The sequence below is a fragment of the Prionailurus bengalensis genome, chromosome B2 (genome assembly GCF_016509475.1).
Source record: "Prionailurus bengalensis isolate Pbe53 chromosome B2, Fcat_Pben_1.1_paternal_pri, whole genome shotgun sequence".
Classification (NCBI taxonomy): Eukaryota; Metazoa; Chordata; class Mammalia; order Carnivora; family Felidae; genus Prionailurus; species Prionailurus bengalensis.
Window position 1 is genome coordinate 142,039,953 of NC_057349.1, and position 23,415 is coordinate 142,063,367.

General features: G+C 48.4%; 1 protein-coding gene across 1 annotated transcript in view; it reads left to right on the top strand.

Annotated features, from left to right (window-relative positions):
- The window catches only part of ZDHHC14 (zinc finger DHHC-type palmitoyltransferase 14), a 293,821-nt gene that overhangs the window by 229,309 nt on the left and 41,097 nt on the right, over positions 1-23,415 (top strand).

Sequence of the window (23,415 nt, forward strand, 5' to 3'; positions counted from 1 at the left end):
CATGTGTTCATAAAAAGGTGTATTCATTTAAGAAGTTCAGAGCCAAATTTAGCCACCTCTGAGCAGTGTAAACAACACCTTCGGGCATTTATTTTTGGCACTCACTTATTCCTGGTTTGCTTATAAGCAGCTCAAGTCCTCTTCCGGCAAGAGATGGGGGTTTTAATTAAGTCATTCTTTATCAACGATTCAGTGTTATTAGCTTAAGTGACAGATGACGGAATTCCAAGTAACCTTCCTGACTCACTTGACAGTAAGATGACGTTCTTTCCTGGAAGCCTTTTTCACCTCCTCTGTATGTCAAATTAAAACTGTTCCTGGTTGTCTCTATGCTGTTCGCTCGTCTCTTCCTACCAGTTCTCGTTTCCTGTATGCCACACCTACTCCCCTTCTCCTGGGTCCCTGGCTGTCCCCAGCACTCTCCTGGTTCCACACCATCCTCCCTGGAGTCTTCATGCTGTAGCTTGGAGCCGCCCTTTTGTTCCAGCCAGGAATTTCGGGCAATCTCTTTCTCAACATGCTCTCCCCGCAGTGAGATCCTCTTCATGGTGTTCTGCTTCCAGGAGTTTCTTTTTTAAAAGCGGGGTGGGGGAGTGCGCCTGGGTGGCACAGTCAGTTAAGCGTCCAGCTTCTGCTCAGGTCACAATCTCGCAGTTTGTAAGTTCAAGCCCCGCGTCGGGCTCTGTGCTAACAGCTCAGAGCCTGGAGCCTGCTTCAGATTCCTCCTCCTCTCTCTGCCCTCCCATGTTCATGCTCTGTCTCTCAATAATAAACGTTTAAAAAAATTCAAATAAAAAAATTAAGAGTCTAGAGGTGCATTTGAGGCAGTAACCAAAATAAAACTTTACAAAGTCGTCTTTCAGAAGAACTTACTTCATAACATATTTGTTATAGGCATAAGGACATGTAAGTACACGTAAACATGGACTACATGGGCCCAGGTGTCTGCATTGTAGCAAAGTTCCCAGGGGTCTCTGATTCACAGTCAAGGTTGAGAGCCAGGGGAACAGACTGGGTTCGAGCCTAAAGGTCAGGCCATCTGGAAGCCTTAGGAGTTGCTCATCTCTCACAGAGAGCAGGCCAAGCAGTGAGGTTTCCCACAGCAGGCATCTGCTTCCAGAAGATTACTGCTAGGGTGATTTGCCACCTTGAAATTTTAATATGAATAAACAGCTACCATCTTTTGAGGGCTGTTGGAAGCCATGCATTATGTGTTGAAAATTCATCAATAGGGCTGCATTTCTCCTCTGACTGCTCTTAGGGCCGTCGTCTCTCTGGGTGTCTGAGGTGGATGTTGACAGAGTTTGCCAACAGGGGTAGAGGTCCACAAAGTTCATGGCCGTGCCAGGGCCCGGGGCTGGATGTTGAGAATCAAGACGAGGGATCAGACCATATCTGTAGAAGGCTTTGTAATGTAGGCATTTACAGCTAGTCCCAGAGTATGTATTCATAATAATCAGGTATTTATTTGCATTGCCTACAATCAGAGCTGGCTTCTCGCAACAGACTGTTACATGGAAAGAGAGTGCAAAGTATAAGACGGGCTTCCTGCGCTTGAGAAGTTTTCTGCCTACATAGGAGAAGTTAACTAACACCGAAAAGAAAATATGACAAGTTTGTAGCACCCAGGATATCTGATCTGACCTTAGGATGGTCATTTTAGAAGAATCCTCATAAAGGGGTGAGATGAGAGGAAAGTCTGGAAAAATTAGCTGGCAGCCGCTCTAGGGCCCCCAATGCCATCCAAGGAGGGACCAGACTCAGCCACTAGCAATAATGCTGGAACAGGAAGTGGAGATGAGCAAAATTTGGCCTTAGGAAGACCAATCTCACATAGTATAAAGTGAATCGATGAGATGTATTAGTTAGCTACTGTCCAGTGACGCTGTATGACAAACCGCCTCCAAAATCTCCATGGCTTTTAGCAAATAGCACTTCTCTTTCTCACGTGCCTCTGAGTCGTCTGGAGCAGCTCTGAGAAACGGCTAGGCTTCGCTCCAGGCATCTTCTCCTCAAATTTGATTCCGAGGACCCAGGCTGAAGGGACCGCAGCTACCAGGGGCGTGTTCTCCTTATGGAGGGTCACCGGGCCATGGGATGGGCGCCAAAGCACACAGTATCTCTTAAGGCTTCTGCTTACAGTGTATGTGCTAAGCCTCTGTTGGCCAAACAAGGCTGATGACCATGACCGTGCCCATGATCTGTCAATGGGGCAGGGAAGGATGCTCCGCCTCAAGAGGCAGATAGGTGAATGTTTGCTGAAACTATGCCATATGTCACTTGCAGGGAGATTTGAAGACTGAGGAAGTAACTTGAAGTTCCTTTCTAAGTTCCTTTCTAAGGTTGTATGTCTATTCATCTTTTTATAGCATGGAGCGTCTTATAGTATGCAACAGTCTGTTGTTTTCCTCACTTGCCAAGAATTGAAATTGGCCCCCAGTAATAGATTTGAGAGTTAAGGAGACAAAGGATGAAATACACATTACCAGCCATGAAATTTCTTCTTCCTACCTATCTGTTGCCCTACTATCTGTTGGGTGTGAAACAGTGTTGCACAAAATTCTACCCACTGTGAGTAGCAGTTGGGAAGGACTCGGCTGTTAAAGGCTGAAAACTTGGGATAGTGAACAATAACCTGTGTGCTGTCATTCTGAAAGCTTAGTACAAGTTTGTACCTTAGAAAAAAAATTAAAACTATGAGAATAATTTGGTTTGTTGGAATATGTTAAGTTTTGTTTCATTCCCAAAAGGTTGAAAAGTATTTTATTTTATTTTTTTACGTTTTTTAATTTTATTTTTGAGACAGAGAGAGACAGAGCATGAACAGGGGAGGGGTAGGGAGAGAGGGAGACACAGAATCTGAAACAGGCTCCAGGCTCTGAGCTGTCAGCACAGAGCCCAATGCGGGGCTCGAACTCACAGACCGTGAGAGCATGACCTGAGCCGAAGTTGGACGCTTAACTGACCAAGCCACCCAGGTGCCCGAAAAGTATTTTAAATAAAACACTAATTGAAATGGAAAGATTAGATTAGAAAAAGGGAAAGAAGAATCACTTCTTTAAAAATTAATCACGTTAAAAAAAAATAAGGTGCCTGTGAAAAGGAGACTATTTTATTTTTATTAAGGAAGGGGAATGAACACATAGAAACAATTTATACTAAAATAGCTCTTTGGTTTTTATGATACCATCACATATTTATAGGGGCTTTTTACTTGAGGAGGTAGTTCTATGTGTTCTCTCATCTGGTGCTCACAACCGGCCTGTGCATTATTCGGGATGGAAAGTATCACCCCCATTTGATAGGGAACTTTGGTTCAGAGAGGGGAGGGACTCGGAAATGGTCAAACAGCAAGACTGTAGTCGCCTGAACTAGAAAGCATCCTCCCAAGCCCTGTGGGAGAGCTCATAACACACAGATACAGAGCAGAGAGAAACTCAACTGAGCCTGAAGGTAAATAGCAGGTGGAGGTAAGACTTTCACGTGCAAGGGAAGACAGTAACCTTCACCCTTCCCTGGTAGAAACATGCCGTTCATCCAACAGCACGTGCGGCTCTGTGCCTGGGCACAGGGCAGGCCTGTGGCATGCAGGGCACGCAGGGAGGGTAGGGAGATGAGTCCCTCGTGCTCGCCAGCCTCTACAAGCTTCTGAAGGCTCCAGGATGGGTAGAGAAGGCGAGTGTCTGGCATGACCTAGTTGGGCCCGTCGCAAAGTCATAAGTAAACTCAGCATGACAGTTATTGCCCCGGGATTACTGAGAGGTTAACAAGACAGGATACATGTGTAAGTCCTTCAGATCTTGAAAAAATATCTCATGTATGCCTCTGAAGGTTATAGTACCCTCCTGAAATTGCACCACCTGCGCGTCCTAGATCTCAGCATAGCACAGGCTTTTGTGCTTTCTGTTAGATCAGGCCTTCTCCTCCTCAGGGCTCCCTGGGTCCTTTAAGATCCACGGGGAGACTTTAATGAGGTGAGCTGCGTACTTGAATCAGAAGGTAACAGCAAGCTGATGGCTTGCAGCAACTTGAGAAGAAGCAGGGAGCCCCACACGTGAGAAAGAGTTCAATGATCTGGCCCAACAGTCTGGACGGAGCAAGCTCCCCGACAGGCTCAGAGCCATGAAGACAGGCAGAATGCTACTTTCTCCGTGGGCCTGACTCCCTCTAAGGACAGGGCCCGACCAGGGACCAAGTGCCTTGCTTCTAGGGTTTGCTTAGGGCAGGGATTCCTGATCTGGGCACCGTGGATGGAATTCAGGAGTCCATGAACTTGGATGGGAAAAACAATTCCATCTTTATTCTCACTAACCTCAAATGAAATTTAACATTTCCTTCAATTATGAATACAGGCAACAAACCAAGTTAAGCCATGTTAGTTGCCAATAGAAAGCACAGACATTTTCCGATGACATCACAATTATTGCAAATACTCAGATTCACACTTACACTTGTTACTACTTCACAGTTATGGTAGTTGATAAGCTGGAGCTTCTGTTATTTGTCATATTAATAAATAAGCATGCATTTTATTATGTCACAGTTTTTAAATTATTTTGAAAGTAATCCTTAGTATTGGTTTCTTTGTCACCTCGTGTATTTTATTAAGTTAATAGCACTTGTGGGGGTGGTGGTGCCCGGGTGGCTCAGTCCGTTAAGCATCTGACTTTGGCTCAGGTCGTGATCTCATGGTTTGTGAGTTCCAGCCCCACATCGGGCTCTGTGCTGACATCTCAGAGCCTGGAGCCTCCTTCAGATTCTGTGTCTCCCTGTCTCTCTGCCCCTCTCCCATTAACACTCTGTCTCTCTCAAACAAATGAATAAACATTAAAAAAAATTTTTTTGATGTTGAAAATCCCTTCATTCCCATTGTCCTTGTCTTGATTTCTTTATACCACTGAGAAATACTGGCAAAAAACAAAAACAAAAACAAAAACAAAAAACAAAAAAACCCCAAAAAAACCTTGGTGTAGTTAAAGAAATTAAGACCTTCCCACAAAGGATAAGATGGCATTGTCTTAAATTTGAAGCAAAGATCATTTTCCAAGTCCCGCTTGGGTTGTATAGTGGTTTGTGTCACATACCTTTCCCCTGAAAGTGGGCAAAAATACGATGGTGTTACAGATGGTTATAGGTGTGACTCCTATGAGTTAAATTCACAACAATATCATAACAGAGTGGTATGCCATTTACCATAGGATAAAAGTAACCAGTTTTCTACCAACCATTTTGTGCCTAAAAAACCATTGCTTATTAGCAACTGATTTATAGGTTTGTTTTTCAGTCCAATTAATTGAACCAAAAAAAAAAAAAAAAGCTTTTTTCCATCACTGATCACGCTGGGGTTTTGCTGTAGCATAGGAAGTCGCCAGTGCATGTGCCTGGGATTATTAAAATACTGTGCTCAGAGAAGCAGCGAGCTTCTAGACTAATGATCCTTCAGGACTATACACGTGGCCATGTAAGCACTTCATTCAGCCTTTGAAGGAATATCTGCTGACTGTTGGTGGTCAGGCCTGTGCTAGGTAGGCACAGGGGCGGGAGGCAAAGGCAGCAGGGTAATGGTGAAGGTGGTTGACATGGTCCTGCCTGCAAGGAGCTTACACGTGCCTGGCAAGGAACGCAGCCATGGACCAGGGAGGTTGACAGAAAATAGGAAAGTGCAGGGTCCTGTGGGAACACACAGGAGAGGTTCCTGACCCAGAGGAGGAACGTCCCTTCTGAGAACTACAGGAGGAGCACCCATTGTCTGCTCAAGGGAGGCGGGCAAGTAGAAAGACATGGGGGCAGGTAGGGCAGCCTGTGCAGAGGCCCAGGACAGGGAAAGTCACGCCGACCCGAGGGACCAGAGGAGAAGAGGGTGACGTGGAGAGTCCAGGCATACAGGGCCTGAATGAGAGGCAGGAGGTAAGCAGGGACCTTCCAAGCCCCCTGAGGAGTCTCCATCCTACCCCAAGGACGGTAGACAACAGAGTGACCTTATTAACTGTGTCGCAGGAAGTTCCCTCTGTCCACCTTACAGACGGTGAATGGATGGATGGATCGTGACAAGACAGAGCCGAGGAGATGGATGGGAGGCTGTTGTCCCAGGGTGGGGACAGCTTCCCTTGGCCCAGGCTAGGGAATGGCCATGGAGGTGGAAAGACAATGTGGATGGATTCCAGAAACATTTCAGAGGAAGAGCCAACAGGAGTCCACGCTTCATTAAACTCATGGAGTTGGGGCAAAGGGGAATGAGTGATCCCTTTGTCTCTTGAGAGTATGGTTATTTCCCCCACGTTAAACATTAATGCTTTTAAAGAAAAATAGAGTCCGCGTATTTTAAGTGAATCGTGGCACAGTGAGCTGAGTCTGTACTGCACATAACTCACTTTGAGTGCCTGGAAGCCTCTGGCTCTCGGTCCGGAACTCGATCTACAGCAGCTTACACACGTGGACCCAGAAGCCACGAAAGCGGCTGCAGGCAGAGAGCCAGAGCTGCACGTGTCAGGCTGTGAGTGGTTGGTTGGTGTCTGTGAAGTCAGACACAGAGAGGAAAACGAGAAAAGATGGCGGGGGAGTGCTAGAAGGTCACGGGAAGAGAAGGAAAGAAGAGGGGGCGGGAAGGGCAAATGTAGGGCCGGTGAGGGCAGAGACGTAGCGGGCTCCAGGGGCGCTGGGGTCAGAAGCCTTCCAAGGGCTGAGGGCAGGCAGTGCTGGCACACAGACCTGCCGCCCCGGGAGCTGCCAAGGATGCTGACCACAGCGAAGGGTAGGCCCCACAGTAACTGTGCCTCCTTTACCCGGAACACCCCCCGCTGCCAGCATGCTCGCGCCCCTCCCTTGCCAGCTCTGTACGGTTTACAGAGTGATGCCAGAAAGAGCCCTGAGCGTCGTGGTGAGTGTCATTGCTTGCCCCGAATGAGGAGTCCATTTTCAGTCCTGCCATAAGCCGTGTCTTTCCCCTATGCTGGAGCCATGGGATGGAATACGAGGAGGAAGCCAGTCCTTCTAGAGAGCCCACAGGTGACAAGGGACCATCCATGGGCAAAGGCCGGACTGTGGGCAAGCATGTAAGTGAGCACAGGAGGAGTGAGAGTCTTGTCTCAGGATGTCAGGGACCCTCAGAGGTGGATCCCAGCCAGACCAGGGTCCGCTCTGTCCTGGACTTTCTGCCTAAAAGTCATCAACAGCTTCTTGGAGAGAGAACTGGGAAATAATATCCTAACACACCCTTTTAGAATTTTTACCCGTGGGGCTCCTGGGTGGCTTAGTCAGTTAAGCATCCAACTTCAGCCCGGGTCATGATCTCATGGGTGGTGGGTTCAAGCCCCACATCAGGCTCTCTGCTGTCAGTGCAGAGCCTGCTTCAGATCCTGTGTCTCCCTCTTTCTCTGCCCCTCCCCCACTTGTGCTCCCTCTCTCTCTCTCTCTCAAAAATAAACATTAAAAAAATTAAAAGTAAATAATAAGCAAACATTAAAAAAAGAAAAAGAACTTTTGCCCATGACTTTGTAGGGTGAGTCCTCACATTCTCATCCCTGGGATACTTCGCATTCCCAGCGGGGTCCTTTGGTGGCATCATCCCCGCGCAAGGAGAGTCCCCAGCCCCCTTACGTACTGTTGTCCACAGACAGCTGAACTGGGTCCACCTGAGACAATCTGGGTCTAGAGAGGGAACAAGCAAATAACCTGCCCGGCCCACCAAGCCTTAGTGAGGTCACCCATTTCATGTTCTCATCAGTCACCAGGTGAGGCTGGGGATGCTGGGAGGGCTCACACCCCAAATGAGAAAAGGCGGGTGAGGCTGGCTCACACCCTAAAAACAAGGACTCCCCCCGATAGACCTCTCAGAGCAGCCTTGATCTCAGATCCTGTACTTGGCAGGAATGAGGTCTGGGTTCTATTGTGTCGGGAACAGCCATCCCTTCGTGACAAAACGTCACATTGAATGTGCAAAGCCAGGTGCCAATATGTTCATTTTAAGCAAATGACTACGTGACCCCCCTGTCCCAGGGACCAGGGTTCTCCCCCCATGCAAAACCAGCCCAAGCTACTCAGGCAGCCAATTCATAATCAGAATAACAACTGATAACCGTGGAATGAAAATATAACCACGACAGGAGGAAGAACCCTGCAGGGCCCACCCTGTGCGGCTTTCTAGATACTCGGGCCAGATACTCTCGTGGAGACCGGGAATGGTTTATAAGTGCCCTTTAGAAAAATGCTGTACTAGAAGACGCTGATAACTTAAAATAATGCATCTAAAATCATTTTTAAAACATGTATTTTTTATTCTGCACATCATTTATTTAAAAATTGTTTTCAAAAAGGACACCTGGGTGGCTCGGTCGGTTCAGTGTCCGACTTCAGCTCAGGTCACAGTCTCACGGTTCGTGGGTTCGAGCACCCGCGTCGGGCTCTGTGCTGACAGCTCAGAGCCTGGAACCTGCTTTGGATTCTGTGTCTCCCTCTCTCTCTGTTCTTCCCTCACTCACACTCTGTGAAATAAATAGACATTAAAAAATTTTTTTTAATTATTTTCAAAAGAGAAAGATTGTGTGTCTGATGAGACAGTTTGGAAAAGTGCATCTCTGACAACAGGAATGTCTCAACGCCAGAATTTCTGGGGCCTCCGAGGCACTTTTCAGCCTGTCCTGGGCTGGCGCCGTGGAATTCTTTGCGCACTGCACAGAGACCTAAGACTGGACCTAAGCCCGACAAGAGTGGTCTCTGGCGGCGGGTTTTATATTTATCTGGACAAGAAGTGCTTGCCTCATTTCTGCCTGTAATTGTCAAAGTGCAGCTCCTCTTAAAAAACACCTTTTTAACACCCAGGAGAGCCTCAAGCAATTATCTCATGAAAGTCTGTTTCTCTTGGTCTCACTCTCCCCACACATGTATCTTTTTGCCTTGCTGTCCCTCTTGGTGCGCGTGTGGCTCCTGGCTTTGTGTCTGGGGAATGTGTGCCCATCTCTGAGTCAGCTCCCTTTGTCTTCCTGAAGTCTGTCTTTCCCTCCGGTTTATGGCTCCAGCTCAGACCCCTGCCCAGAGCTGTGGAGATACCCCTGTTATTCTGACACCTTCACTCGGGGAGCCCAGAGACCTCCCCCATCAGGCTGCCCCACGACCCCCACCTCGCTCAGAGCCAAACTGTTTGTTGGTCACACTTAGACTGGCAAACACCTAAGAGTCACTTTTGAGTCCTTCCTCCTCTGTCCTTAGTTGACCCGTGGTGCGATTCTGTACATTTTCTCACTCGGCAGGTCCCAGCTCCTACCACTGCCCTGCCTTTGCACTGTCATGGCCAGCGACAGGCTGCCATCCCCTCTCACCTTGACTAGGCAGGGGTCTCCTGGTGGCCTCCTCCATCCATCTCTCTCCCCATCCAATCCACCCTCTATGACCTAGACAGAGTGTGATCACATCACTCTTCTCCTTGAAAGTGCTTTCCATGGGGCGCCTGGGTGGCTCTGTCAGTTAAGCCTCCGACTTCGGCTCAGGTCATGATCTCGCAGTTCGTGGGTTTGAGCCCTACATCCGGCGCTGTGCTGACAACTCAGAGCCTGGAGCCTGCTTTGGATTCTCTCTCTCTCTCTCTCTCTCTCTCTCTCTCTCTGCCCCTCCCCTGCTCACACTCTGTCTCTTTCTCTCAAAAATAAATAAACATTAAATGTATATACAAATTGGTGCTTTCCTGCTGGTGGTTAATAGGAAGGAGGCCAAAATCCTTAACCTGGTCTGCAAGATGTGTGCCTGCCCACCTCTTCAGCTCCGGGCTCGGCCCCCCTCTCCTGTTCTCCATTCCTGGAACAAGCCACAGTCCCCTCTGTTAACTCCTGCCCACCTTTCAGGAGGACCCCTGGAGTGGTTTCTCAGGGACACCCCCCCCTCCCAGGCTGTTTGAGCTCTGGCTTCACCCGCCCAGGCTGTCATGATACACTGAGGGCTTATTTGGAGTGAGAGCTGTGTCTGTATCTCTCGTCCCGTATTCTCAGCAACCAGCACCGTGCCTGGCATGCAGCTGCTCAGTTAATATGTGCTGGTGGAGGGAGCAAAGGAAGGGAGGGAGGGAAAGAGAAAAAAAACCAAGTGAGTATTCCTCTACCTTCCTTCCCCCACTTTACCCTTCTCTCTTAAAAAAAAAAAAAGTATATTGTTTTTTCGGTTCTATGACTAGGTTAGTGCTCTCAACTGGAACAAAAAAGTTTCCTTTCCCCAATCTAAACTAAATAAAACTCACAGCCCCACCCTCAAACCCTCAAAGTTCCAGCAGTACAAATGAAAATGTTCAGACTCCAGGAGAAATGGTAAAAAAAGAAGAAGAAAGAAAGAAAGAAAAGAAAGAAAGAAAGAAAGAAAGAAAGAAAGAAAGAAAGAAAGAAAGAAAGAAAAATTAAATACAAGGGTGATGGGGAATCGGTAACCCTGATGGAGCTCTAGGAGGCTGTCAATGACATGACTGAGAATGTATTCAGGCCTCTTGCAAATATGACGTGTACATAGATTTATTCACTGGGAAAGTGTTTGAGAGCCTGTCATGTGCCCACTACAAATTTGAATAAAGCAGTCATTGCCTTAGAACGTTTTTCTTCCCTGCAACTCACAGTAAGAAATGCATATACCCTGGTGCCCAATGTATACAAATGTATACAATGTATACAAATGCCCAGATACGTTTCATGAGATGCCTTGATATTTTCTCTTCTTCGTCTTTTTTAAAAAATATGAATGCTCGTCACAACCAACTAATTTCAGGACCCTCTATTTACTCACAGCCCTTAGCTTGGAAAACCCTGAATAAAACACGGGCCCTTCCCCGTAAGTAAAGCAGCTCCCTTTCGGCGTGAACGCTCAGCGGCGTGAGCGCTCAGCGGCGGTGCGGTTGTGCAGGCTGAGCGGAGAGCCAGCCTCCAGCCAGATTGGGGTTTCAGGGCGTGTAATACGGCACATATAGCCGGCCAGTCAGCAGGTGGGAACCTGCCTGCCCGCCTTCTTAGAACAACTCAACCTGAAAATTAGTTGTTTGAAATTAGTTCCTTCATTTTCAGCAAAGTAAACCACAGGTCAGCCGTTCTGAGCCCCTCCCCCACGGGGGGGGGGGTCTGAGAACAGGCTTCAGGAAGCTGTATGTAAACTGCTGTGTGTGTGAAGCAGGAGGTGGGGGGTAGCACAGTTTTCTTCAGATTTTCAAAGCATTTGGGAATCAAAAAGCTTAGGAACCACTGCCATAGGGGTCAAAAACCCAAGTTTCTGATATTCACAGGAATCAGTGGACGAGAGGGTGGAATCTTAGACTTTGCTTCGTCCCTCTCGCCCCGCTTCCCTCGTTAACCTCGTTAACCCTTTTTAAAGGATTTTACCTTTTTCTTTTTTAAATGCGTATTTATTTTTGAGAGAGGGAGTATGTGCGCAAGCAGGGATGGGCACAGAGAGAGAATCCCACGCAGGCTCTACGCGGTCGGCACAGAACCCGACACGGGGCTTGATCTCGGGAACTGTCAGCTCATGACCTGAGCCAAAATCAAGGGTCGGATGTTGAACCCACTGAGCCACCCAGGCACCTCACTCCTCTCACACCTTCTTCAGCAGCAGCAGGAACCCTCCCCCGGCGGCCCAGCCACTGGACCTGAGCTGGGTAGCTCCAGCAAGTGTCGGCCAGGAGGGTTTTTCTACCTGCCCAGAGGCTTTCCCCGTGGAGTGGGATGTTAGCCCCCTGTAAGTCTGACAGTTAGTCACCGCATCCTCGCCGTACTTTGGTCTTAGACGCCCTTTGTAAATCCTTTCAGACAATCCACCAGAATTTCTAGCCATGAATCTGCCTCGATCAGAAAATCGCTTTCCCAGACCATAAACCTATGGCAGTTAACAAGTCTGGCTTCGTCGGTGTGCAGGACCCAAGGTTGATTTTATGCTCTGCTGTCTCTGTCTTAAAATTCTTATGCATTTTTTTATAAGATGCCCTATACTTTGATTTTGCAGGGGGCCCCACAAATTATGCAGCCAATCCTGACCATTAGCTAGAACCTCTGGCCTGTTCTTTTGAGTGCCTTGGTTTAAAAAAAGTAATTAAGGATCCACTGGCTAAACCAGAGTGACTCAGGCAAGTGCTAGGGTGCTTGTGCTGAACAACAACAGCAGCTAGAAGACAACGTACTATATTTAGCATCTAAGAAGTCTGCTGATCGGATTTGTGGGGGGAGGGGTGTTTATGTAGTAGTTGTGGTCTCAGGGCCACCAGTATATCCTGCGGCTAACCTGGGTCCATAAGAGGGCCAGTTCTTATAAATTATTTATAGTTTCTACTGCTGAAGCCTGCCAGCACCTCCTAACTTTCTGTAGAGTAGACAACAACTGACTCCTATTCTTGAAACTTTTATTTAGCCGTACGGTTTTAGAATTTGAGTTGGACAGAACCTTTTGCAGCATACCCAGCCGCTGGGGCCCACGAACTTGCCTAGGTGACGTTGCAAAACAGGCCTTTAAGATTAGGTTGGCAGGTCCTCTCACCTAGGAATCCCTCGTGCTTTCAACACGCTATCCTTTTGTAACGGCGCAATGCCACACATGCTGGGAACTTGGGACTGCTTGGAATAATTACAGGGAACATTTATTAGTGATTATAAATCTGTGTGTGTGGGGGGGGTGTGTGTGTGGTTGTAAGCAGTGGGCCATTTTAGAAGATGGAATATAATGGGGAAACTCAATATATCAGACAAATAGAGGTCTATCTACTCCAGTTGAAAGGAAAGAGGAGGTGAATGATGGGGGAGGGGCACCCCAGCGCCAGCCCCCAAGGAGCTCAATTTGGAAACGCATCAGTTCTGTGTCACATGGAGGCCACACCCAACAAAGAAAGGGAGGCCCCAGCAGCAGGAGCCACACAGGGAATGTAAGCAAAGGGCTCATGTGATCTTACTTGCTTTGGGCGATCCTTCTAGCAACAATCTGGAGGGGGATACACTGACCAGGCACTCTGGGAAGATTTTACAGTGGTTCACAAAAGAGCTGATAAGGGCGTGTACCCTGCAATGGCCTGCAGAGACAGGGAGCAGAAGCTTAGGAAAGACAGCAGGTGGGGCGCCTGGGTGGCTCAGTCAGTTAAGTGTCTGACTTCAGCTCAGGTCATGATCTCGTGGTTCGTGGGTTCAAGCCCCGCATCAGGCTCTCTGCTGTCAGCCTGGAGCCTATTGTCTTCTTCTCTCTCTGCCCCTCCCCTGCTTGCATGCACACGTGCACTCTCTCTCTCTCTCTCTCTCCCTCTCAAAAATAAATAAATAAATAAATAAATAAATAAATAAATAAATAAATAAATAAACAAACAAACTTAAAAAAAGAAAAGACAGCAGGAATACAGTTATCAATCCTATTGACCAGCTGGATATGAGAGATGTGTACAAAGGACAGAAACGAGCTCATTCTCTACCATGGGCAACTAGATGCTTGGGGTGCCATTTGCACAGACGAGGCAGGTAGTGAGCAGAGTACAGGGGAGCGTAAAGAATGTAGCTTTGGACCCGATGGAGGTGAGGTGTCTACGAGACAGGTAGGAATGCCTAGGAGGCAGGTGGAAAGGCAGCCAAGTGCTCGGTCGAGGAGAATGTATCAGTGAGAAGAGTAAAGGCCCCAGGGTGGAGCTTGCGATGAGTGACCCTGAGATACTGCCTCGTGCTCAACGGGAATGACTCTTGTTACCTCCTCCCAACTGTACCCTCCCAAACCTGGATGTCTGCAACTGGCCATCAGACCGTGAACCAGAGGGCCAAAGGGATTGCGGAATGTCGGACACGTGTCCTGAAATGCCAGTCACACAAGCCTCTGGAGAAGCAGATACTTGAGGGGGCTGAACATCTGTGCAGAGTGGGAATTTTGAAAACCCTTACAGAGGACTTCTGAGCCTCAGACAGCTTTTCTGCCCACCTGAGTCTGGCTTTGCTTCTATCCTATTGTCCCAAAAGAACTGGATTGAGCCACCAGAGCCCCTGCCTCTGAGAGTTGCTGGGCAGAGAGGGCACCCGAGAGTCTTCTGGCCAGGGCACACTTTTAGAAATGGGAAACTGAGGACAGTTATGAATATCATGAATATGAATATCAGTCGCACAGACTGAAGAAGGATCAGAGGAGGAACACCGGCCCCTCCCGCTTTCCTGTCTCACATCTGTCCACATCACCTTGTGACACCCATCTGTCCATGTCACCTGGTAACACACAGGTATGAGCCGTAGCCGTGAGACACGGTATGAATACAGTTGTATTATCAGATGAGACGTGAAAGCACCTTCAAATGTATAAAGCACTGTCTGTATTTTTTTATCACTTCCTTGTGCTGGTCTTTGTTGTAACGCTCCTTGTAATGAAGTTGGGTCTACAGTTTCAACTTCAGAAAAATGAAATGTCTCAGCAGTTTTGCAAAGAGGTTTCATTCCTGATAATTTTTTTTAATTACTACTTTGGACATATCAGAGTTTTCTTTTTAAGGGAATCATCATCCATCCCATTGAGTCATTGCATCCTGCTCATTGACACAGCTCTGTGCCTTAGGTGATGCAGAGTCTTTCGTACAAGATCACAGAAGCGTGTTTACTTTGGAAAAGCGTGCCCATTGGGAACACCAGTTTCCAACTGTGTATATACAGAGTCAAATTAAAAAGTTTTGAAGAGGCTTAGAATTAATTGTCAGCTCTACATGTGTAACGTACTCATGAGCTAACTCCGTTCTGAAACCTTCATTTTGGGGATAAATTGACTAAGGCTTCAAAAACGATTATAATGGAACATGAAAGAACATGTGACTCAAGAGTGTGGAAGACTTGGGGAAAACAGTGACTAGATATCAGAAGGGGCTCTTGACCCAGGCCCAGCATGGAATAGCCAGGGGACCCTGGCCATTCTGTGGCTCCGACTTTCACGGTCCTCACTCATTCCTGCCTGCTGCCTATCTCCCACTGAGAACGTGAACAAGGACTGACCACCAGAGAGCCCTCAAATGGTTAAGCCATTCTGATGTAAGATGGGGTTGATACTGATTTCAAGGCCTAGAATTTCTAGAGAAGAATGGAGATGTTTAGGGGGGGTGTCAGTTGATAGTACAGGCTTGTAGAAGATCATTTGATATTCCGTGGAGAATTCAGGGGAACCCCCACGCAGAGTTTCCGGCCCTGCAGACCCATAGACAGTGAGGCCGGGGCTGAGAGGGGCCTGGCTGGGCTTGGGGGGGTGGCATGCCAGGAAAGGAGGCTCCCTGCGCATTCCGGCACTGGCTTATCCTGCAGTTCATTTCAGAGTTTTCAGGACACAGCAGGGACCACTAATGTCTTGAGACTGTGTTCTTGAGGATTGCACAAATTTGAACTTACGTTACTGATTTTGTCAGAATGATCCAGAACCCTTTCCAGGAGGCTGAAAGAGCTCAATAGCAGGGCTGTCGTTCCGGAGTCTTCTGAGGGCAGAGATGCTGGGACACCCAGAGCAGGGAAGGAAATGGATTCTCCTGCATTGGGACTGGCATTTCCTAGGATGCCCCTCCAGAACCCAAAACTTAGGGAATTGTAGGATTTCTTTGCCTCTACCTCATAATGGGCTGATTCACTTTTTTTTTTTTTTTTTTGAGAGAGAGAGAGAGAGGGGATCAGAGAGAAAGAGAGAGAATCTCAAGCAGGCTCTGTGCCCAGCACAGAGCCCTGATGTGGAACTCAACATCACATCTGTGAGATCGTGAGCTAAGCAGAGATCAAGAGTCGAACACAACCAACTGAGCCACCCAGGCGCCTCTGGGCTGATTCACTTTGTAAAGTCATCATATTTCTATTAACTTCCTTACGTCTCCTTTCAAAAACGAAGTCTTCTCCCACCTTCTCCCCCACTTTATTTAGCAACTAGTTCTATTTGCTTCTCTGGGAGGAACTTTTTCCCCCTCTTCCCAAGTTTCATTGTCCTCTGTGTCTCTAACCAGCAGGTCTCCTCCCGGCACAGCCTCCCCCAAAGGCGGGCTTCTCCCCTGCGTGCCCTCCCATCCTCCTAGAAGCAGAAAATTCCCCCAGCATTGGAAACCAATGTTAAAAACCGAAGTTAAACTGATAACAACTTAAGGAAATGGAAATGGGTACAATCTGCCATCTGAGGAGCCGAAGGCACCTTAGCTGTCCGTTGTCAACCCCCTCCCTTGATGCCCACAAAAACTCAGCGCTGTGCCAGATAATGGTGAAGCCAGAGCAGCGGTGGGAGGTGCAGGTGAGACCTTGGCAGGGACGCTTTGGATTCCACATCACTGCCCAAGGTTATGTTAAGCTGCATTGTAAACATTACAACGACTCTACATTCCCTAGTTGGTTTTACGTGAAAAGTTTTCATTTTTGAACAAATGGAGCTAAACCCTGTAGACTCTTAATTTATAGGACGTTGGCAAGGGCTCAAGACCGGAAAAATCCACGCGGGTACTAATAAAACACAGAGTCGTGTTGCATTTTATTTTACAGCTCAAAGGGGTCTCGGGGCTTATCGAATTCCACTTTTTACATGTGAGGAAACTGAGTCCCCGTGCAGAAGTGATATATTAATACTTTAAGGCCGCAGAAGTAGTTAATATGATATCACAGATAGAATTCATTTTCAGAAAAGGAGGTAAGAGGAGTTGGGAGGGGATAGGAAACCTTCCCTGATACATCCCTTTGCCCCAAATAACCCCCAAGCGCCACAGTGTCCATGAATGTGTCAAATCTGTATGTCTCACAAGGAGTTTCTGCTGCTTCTGATTTTCACTTTGCTGCGAATGAGGTCATCCTTGCAGAGGTTGGGGTACTTCCTTCTGATTGAGGATAGGCCTCTCCAGACATGAGCTAGGTGTCCTCTGCATGGTTCAGGATGCCCTGAACCAGGAGAGAGCCATCAGGCTCACCGACACAAGTGCCAGTCCTGGGTGGCAGCGTTCCATTCTTATTCCCATTCCTGTGATCGGCAGGGGGGTGGGGGGGGTGGGGGGGTGTCTGGTGCCCACATGTGCTGCTCTAAGAGGGAGGGGTCGGGTCCTCAGGCCCACCCAGCCCAGCCGGCAGAGCAGGAGACAGTAACAGGTGGTGGGTAAGGGTTCAGATGAACACCTGGATTCCAAGGCCAACTTCTCACCTGCACCTTCTCATCTGTAAATGGGCATAAGAGCATCAACCTTACCAGGTGGTCTGAGAAATAAATGACATAATTCCCTGCAAGGACTCACTGAGGGTGGATAAAAGTGAGAGGAGGAGGAGGTGGAGTGAGCGTGCCAGGCTGCTTTCCAGAAACCTAACCAGGCCTTGGACACACATATTTTAACTCGGATCTTACCAAAAGTTTAGAACAGCATGAATTATTTAGTGTCTAAGAATCACACGGGAGCCATAAAGGCCGGGTGACAATACGTGCCGCTCTACCTCGGCATTCCTCATTTTAAAAAAGAAACAAAAGAGGGGCGCCTGGGTGGCTCAGTCAGTTAAGCGTCCGACTTCAGCTCAGGTCACGATCTCGCGGTCCGTGAGTTCGAGCCCCGCGTCGGGCTCTGGGCTGATGGCTCGGAGCCTGGAGCCTGCTTCCGATTCTGTGTCTCCCTCTCTCTCTGCCCCTCCCCCGTTCATGCTCTGTCTCTCTCTGTCTCAAAAATAAATAAACTTAAAAAAAAAAGCTGCTGAGGATTCAACTCAGTTAAAAAAAAAAAAAAAAGAAACAAAAGATACCTCATAGGGCAAGATTTGTCCAATTGGGGAAGTTAAAAAAAAAAAGCGCTAGGTTTAAAGGAAAAATAATTTTCCATTCCGTACCTTTAACAACACTTACTTTAGATGTAGTAACATCTAAATGAGAAGTTTTTAATTTCAATTGCATAGTTACATCTATATTTTCACACGATTCTCGAGACACTGCTGGAGAAGGAAGTTAGGATTGTTATTTCCCTTCTCCTGACCAAGCTGAGATGTGGCCCACCTAGAGCCCAGGACCACTGTCTGGAAAATGCAGACTTTTTGGGTCCGCTGCTGCCTGGCCTGAGGGTATGATTTTTCTCTACCTCTGGATCCCGTTCTTGAGGGCCTATATTAGAGCCTGACTTCTAGGAGATTTTAAATTCTTAATGTTTCAAGCATTGTATTCCTTTCTCTGGCAACCTTCAAACACAGCTTTAGCAAATATTTTTTCTTTAATATTTCAGCGGACTTTTCTGTCCTGGTACAATGTTAATGCTTCTATTTTCCTTTTTTTAAGGGTCTTTTTCATACTCCATTTCTCCCCCAAATCTTCCTCTGGTCGGGGCTGAGGCATAGTCTCTGCTCAGAATCTGTGGCCCCTGATGGGTAGTCCCTCACTTTTCGTGGTGATTCCCTGGTCTATAAGGTGTGGGCATAGCACCTGGGGCTACTCTGGGGCTGTTGTCCAGGACAGATGACAGACGATGAAATAATAAAATACACAATCATGTAGCAGGCAGTCAGTGAATGGTACCTTTAATCATCGTTAATAATATTATTGTTGGGGTGCCTGGGTGGCTCAATCAGTTGAGCGTCCAACTCTTGATTTCGGCTCAGGTCATGATTCCAGGGTCGTGAGATTGAGCCCCTCGTTGGGCTCCTCGCTGAGTGTGGAGCCTGCTTGAGATTCTGTCTCTCTTCCTCTACCGCTCTCCCCTGCTCTCTCTGTTTAAAATTGATAATCATAATCATAATACTGTCATTATTATTTTGACTTTGGGGTTAACAAAATAAGACTTTTCTAAAGTGTGCCCCCACTGGCCATTTTAATGGAACCTTCTTTCCCCACTTAGATCTCAGGGCAGGTGACTTTTTGAAGTCGGCTTGCATCCCAAACATAGCATCTGGGCCCCCCTGTGGCATCCTGTGGAGCTTTTCATAAAACCACCTCTGCCTCCCACTGTTAGTGTAGAGGCCACTTCTTGCCGTGAGCTGATTGACACTAAGAAGTATCCAGCGGGAGCTTTTAACCTCTGGTCGACAGCTTCCAACCCCCAGCCTTCTCTGAACTCATTCAAATTTCACAGACCCTGCCTTTTCCTCCGGTCGGCTCCCCAGCGATCTTCTCCTTGACCAGCATTTTCAGTGTCTGTTCCTGGCCACCAGGAGCGGCGACTACCCAGAAACCCACCAAAAGCGATTAAAGGCGTCTCTTCCTCGGCTTGGTGCATGTTTGTTGAGTGTCTGCCAGGCAATTCGGGTGGCCAGAAATTGTCTCTTACCGCAAGGCTCACCAGGGGAAGGAGGGGAGAACAGATCCACACAGGGTGGTGTGGTGCTAACAGGGCCGTGGGCAGGGCGCCCCCGCTGGCTACTCGGATCTCCAGTTACTTTACAGAAGCTTCCAGGTTTATCAGCACCCCGCCCTGCCCCTGTGTTCCATTTCCCACCCCTGAAGCTGTGCCTGTGTGCGGCAAGACTGAGCACAGACCCACAACAGCATAGCATAGCCCAGGGAATAGCTCCTAGTGCTTTTTAAAGGAACTCTCCAGAAATGTAGCAGTGTAGAGGCCACTCCCTTCTGGCCGGGTCCGGACCTCAGAATCAAGGGATGTGGCAGAAAGTCCAAAGCGTTTTTTTTTTTTAAAGAATCTCCCACAGCACCCCCCACTCCACCGCCAGTACACAGGACACCCGTTTAGTTTTTCCACGTGGAAAATCCACGAGCTGACCTCTAATGATAGTCGTTCAAAATGTCTCCGATGTTGCAGATTCTTGCAAGTAGCTTTCCAGCGGTTGGGTTCCCCTCTCCTCCTCCAGATGTTCTCCCTCTCGGCCAATTACTGCTTCATCCAGGTCCCCGGGAGCACGTCGTGCGCAGCTGTGGCCACTTCCTCTTGTCCCATCTCAGCCTGTCCCCAACTCTCGTGTGCTCTTCTCCCCTGGAAACTGAGTAACAGAAGCCTCCCCACTCGGAACACCCCCAGACCCCCGCTGAGCTCCTTCCACTCTGAGCTAGGGCGAGTGCGCTCAGAGCAGAGCCACGCGGGCTGGGGTGACACCTCTTGTCCTGCTTTTATCCTTGACCCGTAAAGAGAGACTGTGCGCTTGCCAACATCGGTGAGAGAACAGATTGAGTTAGACATTCAGTTGGGTTTTCTCTGTTAGGAGTTCATTCCCGGAGTCTGAGGGGTATCTGGAGGCTGAAAACAAAGCAACCCATCAGATAAGATAAGGAATGCCTTGAAGCCATGGGGGGGTGGTGGTGTTTTCCTCCCTAGCACTTGACGTGGTGCTGGGCGCAGGGAAAATACTCAAGAAAGGCAGCGTGCATTTCAGAGCCAGGATCCTGGAGGCAGATAGAGCAGGGCTTCTTCCCAGCCTTGGTACTCGTGAACTGTGTGACATTGGGCAACACGCTTGCTGGCTTGGATGTCCTTTTGGCGGTATGAGGGCTTATTCAGTCATTTGACAAATATTCATCAAAGGCTTAGAGTAGTGTTGGCAAACACGAACAAAAAATAGATGATTTTGGATCAACGTGGGGGTAGAGCTGACAGGACCTGTCGAAGGCAGTGCATGGCCATTTTGGTTGGCATTTGAACGTTGGGAGAAAGAGAATCCACAGAGGAGAGGAGAGGCCCAAGCTGAGCCCAGGGTGCAGCCCACCTCCAGAAGTCAGGCAGAGAGTGAAACTGAGCAAGGGGATGGGAGGAGGGCATGGCGGAGGGCATGGCACGGCGCAAGCGGCCATTGGACAGAGATGCCCACCGAGTCTCGGAGGCTCATTTACCGCCGTGTATTCAACACACACCAAGAAGGATGTGGAAAACGTTCAATAAAAGAATTTCACGGGGAGCCTACATTTCAGTGGGATTTTTGTTAGCCTAGAAAGTTTTGAGTAGGACAAGTTTCCAAGTGGAAACTGCTTCCAGCTCAAGACTGCCAGGCCACCAGGCGTTCACACCATTCCTGAGACATGACTGGTTTTGCAAGAAGCCTCCCAGACCCCATGAGCAAGGGTCTCATGCACACCATCTACCGTCTTCACTTCTCCAGTGGGTCTGCCTCCCTCAGCCGCTAGTAAACTTTCTAAGCTAAAACCAAAACAACCGCCCGCCCCCACAGCCATGGTCGACAGTGGGTGGCCAAGACCCTTGTACTTCGACGGGGGTGTCCACAGTGTTGGTGACACCTCCCAAGCCTTAGTGTCTTCTGCGCTGCTAGGCGACTTTCGCTTGAGTGAAGAGGCTGAATCCACATATTTTGGATTTGGAGATCAGCTTTCGCAGCTGGGGTCAGAGATTCTGACCTAACATGTGGTCCTGTGGCCCCAGGCCTCCAATTCTCATTCCCATTTTCTGTGCTCATGGATAAAGAAGAGGCTTCTCAAAATGGCACAAAGTCTTGGGAAAATCTCACTGGTTCAGATTTTTTTCTCTCTTTTTGCCCTTCTTTGTGTAGATGTCTCCAGTACAGCCCGCATAGACCAGTGACTTGGGAGAACTGAGGTTGTTTTTACACAAGAGTTCACTTTTCCAGCTGTGTGGCTTGGCAACACATGTCATCACATGATGTGGTCCAGCAACAGGCATTACTTACCTCACGTGCCAGCCTCTGGTGACAGGCCATCGGGCTGTCACCAGACCAGTGAGGCCTGAAATTTCTCTTCGGGTCCCCTGCTCAGACTGGCTGTTTGTCGTTTGCACTACTTGCAGACAAGCATGACTCTTAGGGCTCCTCTGCCACCACTGTCCCCAGGTGTCCTTGCACCCTTCTCAAGAAGCAAGCTTGTAGGAAACATAAAATAGAAGATGAGTGATTTGTGACAGGTGACCAGAAAGAAAGGCAACACCGCCTTGCCTGACTTTGGTCAGTTTACTTACATGGTCACACTTGATGTGCGCCTCTCTGTGTGTGTTTTTAAAACGTTAAGAGTCTGACTTCGGCTCAGGCCGTGTGGGTTTGTGGGTTTGAGCCCTGCATCGGGCTCTGTGCCTACAGCTCAGATTCTGTGCTTTGCGTTCTGTGTCTCCCCCCTCTGTCTGCCCCTCCCCCTCAAAAAAAATGGATCCACGTTAAAATAAACAAATAAATAAATAAAACACACATAGGGATTTAAAATATGAAAACTGAATAGAAGTTAAGCTTGGGAAAGACGCCGTGTAAAAAGCTAACTCATCCCCCCTGGTGTTTTCGGCCCCCCTGGCAGCAGGCGGTCAGATCAGGGTGGGTTAGGAGGGCACTCTGGATAGTCCTTTGGATGGAAAACCAGCCAAGGAGTAGAGAAAAGAGAAGCACTTGGCCATTACTTGCAGGGGGAAGGACGAGTCACAACCTCATTTCAGACGTTGTGTGAAATTCCCGAGGTGAGAAGACGCGGGTCTGTACGTAGGGAACCGGGGGTGACGGTGCGGAAGTGCCCAGTCCCAGCACTTGGGCACTTGTGGGGTGCCCTCGGGTTCTAGCTCTCCTGATTCTGAGCTGTGTGGCCCCACACGAGCAGCCTTCCCTCTCTCTAGGCCTCCGTTGGCTCCCCTATAAATTAGGGCAGCATCATTTTCCTCCTAAAATGGCTCAAGGCCAGAGGTATCAAGGTATGTGACTTCTCTTAACAAACCACAAAACACTGTGTGCTTTGTAGAAAGGCTTTCCCAGACATTACTTAACCCCACAAGGACTCTATGAAAGCATCTCCGTTTCACAGGTAACTTAGCCAAGAACTGTGGGCTGAGAGACGCGGTGTCTTACCTTGCACGTGAAGACCACGGTTTTAAAAATACCAATTTTCCTGCAACTATTGAAAGAGTGGAGGCATTTCCTTGGGAGACCGTTGTCATGGGAGGGGAGAACAAGAGACTATCCCTCTGTCCTGGGACAGGCCCCCTGGACAGGGACCTCCGTCTACAGCCGCTGACGAGAGACGTGTCACTCAGTACCACACGTGCGTGCCCACACGCAAGCACGCATGCAAACACGTGACGAGAGAGGTGCTCACTCGGTCCCACGCACAGACACACACGTGTGCACTCACACACATGCGCGCGAGCGAGGGGCCGAGCCCAGGCCCTGCCCAGCCCAGCACTTAACAACCATCCTGAGGGAAGACTGTTCTGGGAACCTAAAAAGCCCGTTGGTACAAAACAGGGAAATCGTCCCTTTTCTAATTGTCACGAGAACTTGAGCGCCTGTTTCTTCAAGTTGTTGTGTGAGAAGGGTGCATGTTCCTTGTGCTTTCAAACCAGCTAAGTTCCGTTGAAAGAATGATTCTGTGCTTCACCTGTCTGCATGTTAAGCATTTCTCTGAGCAGTGGATTTGGAAATGCACAGTGTGGTAGGGTTTTGAACAACACAGGCTGGAACTCCGTGGGGCCGCTTATACGTGGGTATTTCCCCGTAAACACAGCACAGCACCGTGAATGTATTTTCTTTTCCTTCTGATTTTCTGTATGACATATTCTTTCCACTAGCTCACTTTATTGTACGAATACAGCATATAGTACAT